This window comes from Pseudophryne corroboree, chromosome 9, assembly GCF_028390025.1.
Source record: "Pseudophryne corroboree isolate aPseCor3 chromosome 9, aPseCor3.hap2, whole genome shotgun sequence".
NCBI lineage: Eukaryota > Metazoa > Chordata > Amphibia > Anura > Myobatrachidae > Pseudophryne > Pseudophryne corroboree.
In genome coordinates, this window is record NC_086452.1 from 40789981 (window position 1) to 40799247 (window position 9267).

Consider the following 9267-nt stretch of genomic DNA (forward strand, 5'->3'; position numbering starts at 1 on the left):
GTCATTAGGACTCAGTTGGATATCCAGAAGGGACGGCCCCTGCTCAATCGTTGGTCCTGAAGCCACCAGCTCAGTGACAGGCGTACCTCCGGAGACAAGGAGATCATGTGAGATCTGATCCGGTGAGGCAGGCCGCCCCACTTGGTCAGAATTAACTTCTGCAGAGGGCGAGAATGGTATTGAGCATACTCCACCATGTCGAAAGCCGACACCATGAGACCTAGCACTTGCATTGCCAAATGTATCGACACTTGCGGACGAGATAGGAAGCATCGAATCCTGTCCTGAACCTTCAGGACTTTCTCCTGAGACAAGAACAACCATTGGTTGTGAGTGTCCAATAACGCTCCCAGGTGTACCATGCTCCGAGCAGGAACCAGGGATGATTTCTTCCAGTTGATCAGCCACCTATGGGCTTTCATGAACTGGACCGTCAGATCTAGATGACACAGGAGAAGTTCTGGGGAATTTGCCAGGATCAACAAATCGTCCAAGTACGGTAGGATCCTGACCCCTTGACAGCGGAGTGTAGCCGTCATGACCACCATTACTTTGGTGAAAACTCAGGGAGCCGTTGTCAAACCAAAGGGTAATGCCCGAAATTGGTAATGAATATTGCCCACCGCAAACCTGAGGTACTGCTGATGAGACACTGCAATAGGAATAAGCAGGTAGGCATCCTGTATGTCCAGGGAGACTATATAGTCCACAGGCTCCAAGGCCAGAACAATAGAGTGCAGAGTTTCCATACGAAACTTGGAGACCCGCACATACTTGTTCAAGGACTTCAGATTGAGAATGGGCCGTGAGGACCCGTTTGGTTTTGGGACTAGAAACAGCGGTGATTAGTACCCCTTGCCTCTCTGAGCCAGAGGCACCTGTACTACCACTCCTGTGGACAAGAGGGAATGTACCACCGAATGCAGAGTGTTTGCCTTTGTTGGGTCCAGAGGAACATCTGTCAGGCAAAATCGATGAGGGGGACGATTCTTGAAGGATACTGTGTAACCTTGAGTGATGACTTCCCTTACCCAGGCATCGGAAGTGGTCTTCAACCATTCCTGGGCAAAACTTAGAAGTCGGCCCCCCACCCTGGGTCCCGCAGAGGGAGGCCCACCCCGTCATGCGGCAGGCTTGTCAGTTTTGGAAGCAGGCTCGCTTCGGTCTGGGCTTGGCAGGTCTGGAAGCACGAGCTTGCTTTGGGTACGCCTGACCTTTTGCTTTACCTGGAGGACGAAAGGGTTGAGGGAAAGTACTTTTAGCCTTCTGCGTGGAAGGAGCCGTACTAGGTAGGCAAGCTGCTTTAGCAGTAGCCAGATCAGCCACAATCTTATTGAGGTCTTCTCCAAAGAGAATGTCTCCCTTGAAAAGAAGCAGGGTTTTCTTGGAATCCATATCCACCGACCAAGATCTCAACCAAAGGATACGTCTGGCCAAGACGGACGTAGTAACAGCCTTGGCCGCCAGCACCCCGGCATCGGAGGCCACCTCCTTAAGGTACAAAGAAGCCGTGGCAATATATGAGAGACATTGTCGAGCATGCTCAAATGCGTTGGAAGGCAGTTCCGCCTCTAGTTCCTGAGCCCACGCCTCAACAGCTTCAGCAGCCCAAGTTGCTGCGATGGTTGGCCTATGCACAGCCCCCGTTAGGGTGTAATTTGCTTTCAAACAACCCTCCACACGTCTATCCGTTGGTTCCTTCAGAGAGGTGACGGTAGTTACTGGCAGAGCAGAGGAAACTACCATGCGGGCCACATGAGACTCTACGGGCGGAGGAGTTTCCCTATTTTTACATGGCTCCGCAGAGAGAGGATAGCGAGCCAACAGTCTCTTATTCGGTGTGAATTTCGTCCCTGGATTTTCCCAGGACTCCTGATGTATGTCAGCCAGGTGTTGAGAATGAGGTAAAACTTGTTTAACCACCTTCTTATGTTTAAATCTTTCCGGCTTTTTAGAGACAGCCTCAGGCTCAGGTTCATTAGAGACCTGAAGAATGAGCCTGATAGCCTCAATCAAATAAGGGACATCCACCACTGACTTCCCTTCCCCATCAGAAGCATCTGAGTCAGTGTCTGTGGGGTCACTGTATGCACCATCCTCCTCAGAGGATGTGTCCGGGATAGCAGTGGATTGTGAGGAGGTAATGGCCCATTTAGAAGATGTCTTAGTTTCAGGTGGGGGAGAGTGAGATTTAGATAGTGATCGGTTCAATTGGGAGAAGCCCCAGCTCCGTTGCCTCGTGCAGCTGACATAACAATAAGCACAATATTGGACAACCTGGTACAATTCTTAGCAGCGATATACCTAGCAAGAACTCCCAGTGTAGTGTGACTTTCCTGTCAGCACCAAACCGGGAATCCAAGAGATATATGGTGACTATAAATCACAAAGAAAAATACACAGCAAGCATATCTTGTGAAATTCCTATATTATTTAGAAAACCTGACACACTTAGCCCCCTCAGGTTACAGAATATAGGAATAGCACACTGAGTGAAATACCTGATATGGCAGCCACGCAGCAGCTACATGCACACACACATATATAGTCACAAGCAGTGCCGTAACTAGGTATGTGCCGGCGGTGCCTGGGACACAGCGCATGTGCACTGAGGGCGCAGGACCGCCGGCAACACCTGTGGGTTCCCGCTGCTCAGTGCTCGTTTGCAGAAGCACTGTAGCTGCAGCGTCGGAGCAGGACACTAGATGTGATTGCCGTATGTCCGGTCCTGTGCCTCCTTGTCTCCCAGGCCGCCTGTTTGTGCTGAAAGGGGGCGTGACCACGGGTCCACGATTAGGCCACGCCCCCGACTTTGCTGTTTGGTCTGTCTGCATCCGTCTCTGCTACAGCTCTCCTTGAGGTAAAATTGGCACGAGGGGAGGGCAGGGGAGGGGGGGATGTGTGTGTGTGTGTGTGTGTGTGTGTGTGTGTGTGTGTGTGTGTGTGTGTGTGTGTAGGGACTGTCTGCCATAATGTGTAATATGGGGAAGCTGTCTGCCGTAATGTGTAAAACAGGGGGCGCTGTCTGCCGTAATGTGTAAAACGGGGGGCGCTGTCTGCCGTAATGTGTAAAACAGGGGACGCTGTCTTCCGTAATGTGTAATAAGGGGATGCAATCTGCCGTAATGTGTAATATGGGGACGCAATCTGCCGTAATGTGTAATAAGGGGATGCTGTCTGCCATAATGTGTAAAAAGGTGGACGCTGTCTGCTGTAATGTGTAAAAAGGGGACGCTATCTGCCGTAATGTGTAATAAGGGGACGCTGTCTGCCGTAATGTGTAATAAGGGGACGCAATCTGCTGTAATGTGTAATATGGGGACGCAATCTGCCGTAATGTGTAAAAAGGGGGATGCTGTCTGCCGTAATGTGTAAAAAGGGGGACGCTGTCTGCCATAATGTGTAAAAAGGGGGACGCTGTCTGCCGTAATGTGTTAAAAGGTGAATCTGTAATAATATGTAAAAGGGGCTCTACCTGGTGTAGTGGTGCTACTGTGTGGCGCAATTTGAATAATAGAGTCTACTGTGCACAGTAATATGAATTGGTATTATTTTGTGGCCACACCCCTTTCCCATGAAGCTGCGCCCCTACATATTTTTTGCGCGCCGTAGGCGGGGGGGGGGGGGGGGGGGGCGCCGAGGCTGTTTCTTGCACACAGCGCTAAAATGTCTAGTTACGGCACCGGTCACAAGCGTACCATGCAGAAATTATACACCATACCTCCCAACTTTCCTATGGTCTAAGGAGGGACACACGCGTGGCAAAGCCGCACGCGATCCCGAAAATGGGCGTGGTCTGTGAAAAGGGGCGTGGCTTCGCGGGAGGACCCCCATTTTCGTCACTGACGGGGCATGCCCAGCGCTCTGTGAGCTGCTGGCATGCCCCCTCTCCTCCTGTCTCCCCTGAATAGAGTCTCCCCTGAATAGACGCTGCAGCGAGAGACAGAGACTCCCAACTGTGGCCCGCGGGTGGGACAACGGGACTGTCCCGCGAAAATCGGGACAGTTGGGAGGTATGATACACCATAAAACTGCACTAGACTAGCAATACAAAGTAATACTCAGTATAGCTATATATGTTAACAATAGATATAACAAAGCACAGTAGATACTGGATGTATATCACAGGGTGTTTGTACCACACAGCCCTGACTGTATGCACTCTTTCTTAACTAACACAGAGGAGGATTTGCCCCAGCAGTCCCAGGAACAGGGCAGCTCCGTTGTGATGGCTGCAGACAGGGAGTGAGGGAAACATATGCAGCTTCAGGGCGGGAACATTCACTGAAATGGTGCCGTGGGGCTGGAGGAGGGTCTATAGGTTAGACATTATTCCCCCTGCTGGCTTCCCCACTGGGCGCTGCGGGCTATGTAACAACGGGGTTATTAGAGAGAAAAAATCCCACCTGTGCCCAGTGTCCCGGTGACTAGTGGAGCGGCTGCCAATTACAGTGTCCACGCCAGCTCGCGCGGCCCGTCTCCCACGGCTGTGCCGGATTGCGGTTAACAGCGGGCCAAAGAGACCCCTTACCTCCCCTTGTACCTGCGGCCACGCGATCCCGAAGGGCAGCGGCGGGTGTGTGTGACTGACAGGAAAGACACCGGAGCCTCCGCTGTAGTTACCCGGCAACCAGGGCGCAGGAGTATAAAGCGCTGCTGGGGGAATGATGGAGCTGCAGCAAAGTATGTCTCATGACATACATAAAAGCTGCAGCCCTTGAAGTCTTCAAAGATTTTCTTCTTTCTTCAATTTAAGCTATAATATGGTCTGTAAAGGCAGCCCCCCTGTTGATTGCCTGCATACTGCATGGCACCAACTTACAAACTGAGCTCCTGTGCACGGAGGCGAGGTTATAGAGGAGGCGGCGCTGTGTATCTTGGGAACAGTCAAAGCTTTGAGCTGTCACAACTGAGGGCCTGAGCTGACGGGAGGCAGCCTCAGTTGTAGGGGCTGAGATGTACCGGAACCTGGGAGGTTGTATCAGACCCCTGGACATGTAAGTAACATGAAGAATAACTGCCCGAAGGCGTGACCACGACAACTTGGATAAAAGTCAATGATGTTTATTTATGACAACTCCGCAACACAGCAGCAGTAAAAGAAAACATAAAAAGTCAGCAGAGGATAAATACAGTTCCTGGGTACTACAGGATGGCAGGAGCCACAGGCTCTGGTAGTGTGAGATAGTTCTTATAATCTTCTAGTTGGAAAGTCCTTACCAGGCCCGACTGTAGCAATGGAGAAAGCCCAGGATCGTACCAGCTGGTGTTCCAGGAAAAGCTGGGCTGCTGTAGATAAAACGGCTGCTGTGGATACTGGCTGGAACCAGACTGTAGTTGGCACGGAGAGGATACTGGCTGGAACCAGTTAAATAATAAATGAACTTGAGAGCGATGAAATATGAGATGAAGTTTAAGTTTGAGAGCGGTGAAATTATAATGCCGGTGATAAATGATAATCTGCAGAAAAGGGTACCGGCACTTTAAGAAGAGCTGACCACTGCTGGAAGCTGGATGCTGAAAGCAGGTAGATCTGTAGCTGGAAACAGATGAATCCAAATGGATCGGAGAGTCAGGCTACACCGCAGGTGGAATGCTGGTGCGGGTCTCTATAGTGGAAGTATTGACACAGGAGCTGGAACCTGAAAGACAATCACAGGAGAGAGACAAACTGGAACTAGGTTTGACAACCAAAGCACTGACGCCTTCCTTGCTCAGGCACAACATATTTATACCTGCAGCAAGGAAGGGATTGGCTAGGCAATTATGCAGATTAACAATACTGACAACAGATTGGTGGAAATGATCAGCTGACAGAATCCAAGATGGCTGCGCCCATGCAGACACTTGGAGGGAAGTTTGGTTTGTAATCCATGTGGTAATGAAAACAGTAATGGCGGCGCCGGCCACCGGAGACAGGAGACGCCAGGCTGACAAGTGCACATCCAACCACGCGGACACAGCGGAGGCCGCGGCTGACGTAATCGCCACTCTGACACTCTGCATGCAGAAGCTCAGGGACGGCGGCGGAGGCCGCGGGAGACGCCATGCCAGATGTAATATGGCGTTACTGTGACAGCGTCTCAGAGAGACAGGAGAGGATGCAGGAATGTGAACATTAGGATAACAGATGGGATCCGGTCCTGGAGCGCTGAGCCAGCCTTAGGAGGCATCTGATGGGTAAGAAATGGCGTCCAGATACCTGGATCGTGACAGCACCCCCCCCTTTAGGAGTGGCCCCAGGACACTTCTTTGGCTTTTGAGGAAACTTGGAATGGAATCTCCGGACCAAGGCAGGAGCATGGACATCAGAAGCATTGGTCCATGAACGTTCCTCAGGGCCGTAACCCTTCCAGTCAATAAGATACTGTAGTTGACCGTAACGGTGACGTGAGTCCAGGATCTTGGCCACTTCATACTCAACGCCTCGTTGAGTTTGGACTTTCGGAGTTGGAGGAAGTGAGGAATGAAACCGATTCAAGATCAGCGGTTTCAACAGGGAAACATGGAATGTCCTGGGTATTTTTAAGAAGGGAGGCAACTGGAGTCTGTAAGCAACAGGATTGATGACTTGTTCAATTTTAAAAGGACCGATGTAGCGAGGTGCAAACTTCATACTGGGAACTCTTAACCTCAAATTCTTCGTGGATAACCATACCCGATCACCCACCTTGAGAGCAGGAACTGCTCGACGCTTCTTATCCGCAAACTTCTTGTACCTGAACGATGCCTTGAGCAGAGCTGATCGTACGCTCCTCCAGATATTGGCAAACTGATGCAAGGTGATATCCACTTCTGGAACAGAAGTTGCTGGAAGCGGTTGGAACTCAGGGACTTTAGGATGGAATCCAAAGTTAGTGAAGAATGGTGTTGAAGAAGATGAGGAATGATACTGGTTGTTATGACAGAACTCGGCCCAGAGAAGTAATTGAACCCAGTCATCTTGAGAGGAGGACACATAGATGCGGAGGAAGGCCTCCAAGTCCTGATTCACCCTCTCAGTTTGACCATTGGTCTGAGGATGGTAAGCCGTGGAAAACTTTAGCTTGACTTGGAGGACTTGACATAAACTTCGCCAGAATTTGGCTGTGAATTGAACTCCTCGATCTGAGATAATTTCTTCAGGAAGACCGTGGAGTCGGAAGATCTCTTGTATGAATACTTGAGCCAACTTGGAAGCTGACGGAAGACCGGTGAGAGGAATGAAGTGTGCCATCTTGGTGAACCGGTCAACTACCACCCAGATGGTATTGAACTTGTTGCACATGGGTAAGTCTGTAATGAAATCCATCGACAAATGGGTCCATGGTCGATGGGGAACGGATAGTGGAACCAGTTGCCCCGCAGGCGACTGGCGGGATACCTTATGTTGAGCACACTTTGGGCAAGATACAATAAACTTCAAGACGTCCTTTTTCAGAGTTGGCCACCAATAGGACCTAGAGATAAACTCCAGGGTTTTTTGGATACCTGTATGTCCGGCAAAACGGGAAGCATGGGCCCAATGCATGAGCTTCTTCCTTAGCATCGGCTTCACAAAACTTTTCCCTGATGGGGGCGTAGAGTCCATCCCTACCGTGGAGAATGCCAATGGATTTATAATAGGATGCTTGTCTGAAGACTCTGACTCATTTTCTTGCTCCCATGAGCGGGAAAGGGCATCGGCCTTGCGATTCTGAGAGCCTGGACAGAACTGGAGTTTAAAGTCGAACCTGGAAAAGAAAAGTGCCCATCTGGCCTGACGAGGGTTGAGACATTGTGCGCCCTTCAGATATAAAAGGTTCTTGTGGTCTGTAAGTATGGTGATTGAATGAGAAGCTCCCTCCAACAGATATCTCCACTCCTCTAGAGCGAGCTTGATGGCTAGCAACTCCTGGTCGCCAATGGCATAGTTGCGCTCCGCTGGGGAGAACTTCCGGGAGAAGAAACTGCAAGGATGTAAATGGCCATCTATAGCCCTCTGAGATAACACCGCTCCTACTCCAACGGAGGAGGCATCCACCTCTAAGATGAAAGGAGAGTCGATGTCGGGCTGTTTCAGAACAGGTGCAGAGATGAACCTTTGTTTCAAAAGATGAAAGGCTTGCATAGCTTCTTCAGACCACTTGGACGGGTTAGCACCCTTCTTAGTTAAAGCAGTAATAGGCGCCACAATGGTGGAAAAGTCTCGTATAAACTTTCTGTAATAATTGGCGAACCCTAAGAACCTCTGGACCCCTTTGAGGGTTAAGGGTACCGGCCAATTCTGGATTGCTTGTAGTTTCTCAGGATCCATCTCTAGTCCGGAACCGGACACAATGTAACCTAGAAACGGAATGGACTTGACTTCAAAGACGCATTTCTCTAATTTGCAATAGAGATGATTGACACGGAGACGGGACAGAACCTCCTTTACCCAAAAACGATGTTCCTCTAAATCGTTGGCAAAAATGAGGATATCATCTAGATAGACCACGACATGACGGTATAAAATGTCTCTGAAGACCTCATTGACAAAATGCTGGAAGACAGCTGGAGCATTGCTCAATCCGAAGGGCATGACGAGGTACTCATAATGTCCTTCACGGGTGTTAAAGGCGGTCTTCCACTCGTCACCCTCACGGATCCGGATGAGATTGTATGCACCTCTCAAGTCCAACTTTGTAAAGATGGTAGCTCCACTAACTCTGTCAAAGAGCTCAGTAATCAAGGGTAAAGGATAGCGGTTCTTGATGGTAATGTCGTTCAAACCTCTGTAGTCGATGCACGGCCGCAGACCACCATCTTTCTTCTTTACAAAAAAGAAGCCTGCGCCGGCTGGAGAAGAAGAAGGTCGAATGAACCCCTTTGCTAGGTTCTCTTTAATGTATTCCTCCATAGAATGCGTCTCAGGCAGAGACAACGGATAAGTTCGGCCTCGAGGTGGAACCTTCCCTGGAACGAGATCAATCGGGCAGTCCCATTCTCTATGAGGAGGAAGGATATCAGCAGAAGCTTTACTGAACACATCCGTGAAATCTTGATATGGAGGAGGTGGAACATCAGACGACCTAGGGGAGGAAGAACAGACAGGCAATACTTTGAACAAACATGTCTCAGCACAGGAGGAACCCCATGCCAGGATTTGCGTAGTCGTCCAATCAATTGTAGGATTGTGAAGACGGAGCCATGGAAGGCCCAGGACCACAGGATGTGTGGCTCTTGGAATCACTAAAAAAGAAATAAGTTCGGAATGAAGAACTCCCACTCTCAGACGAACTGGTAGAGTCCTTAAAGAAATAACTGCAT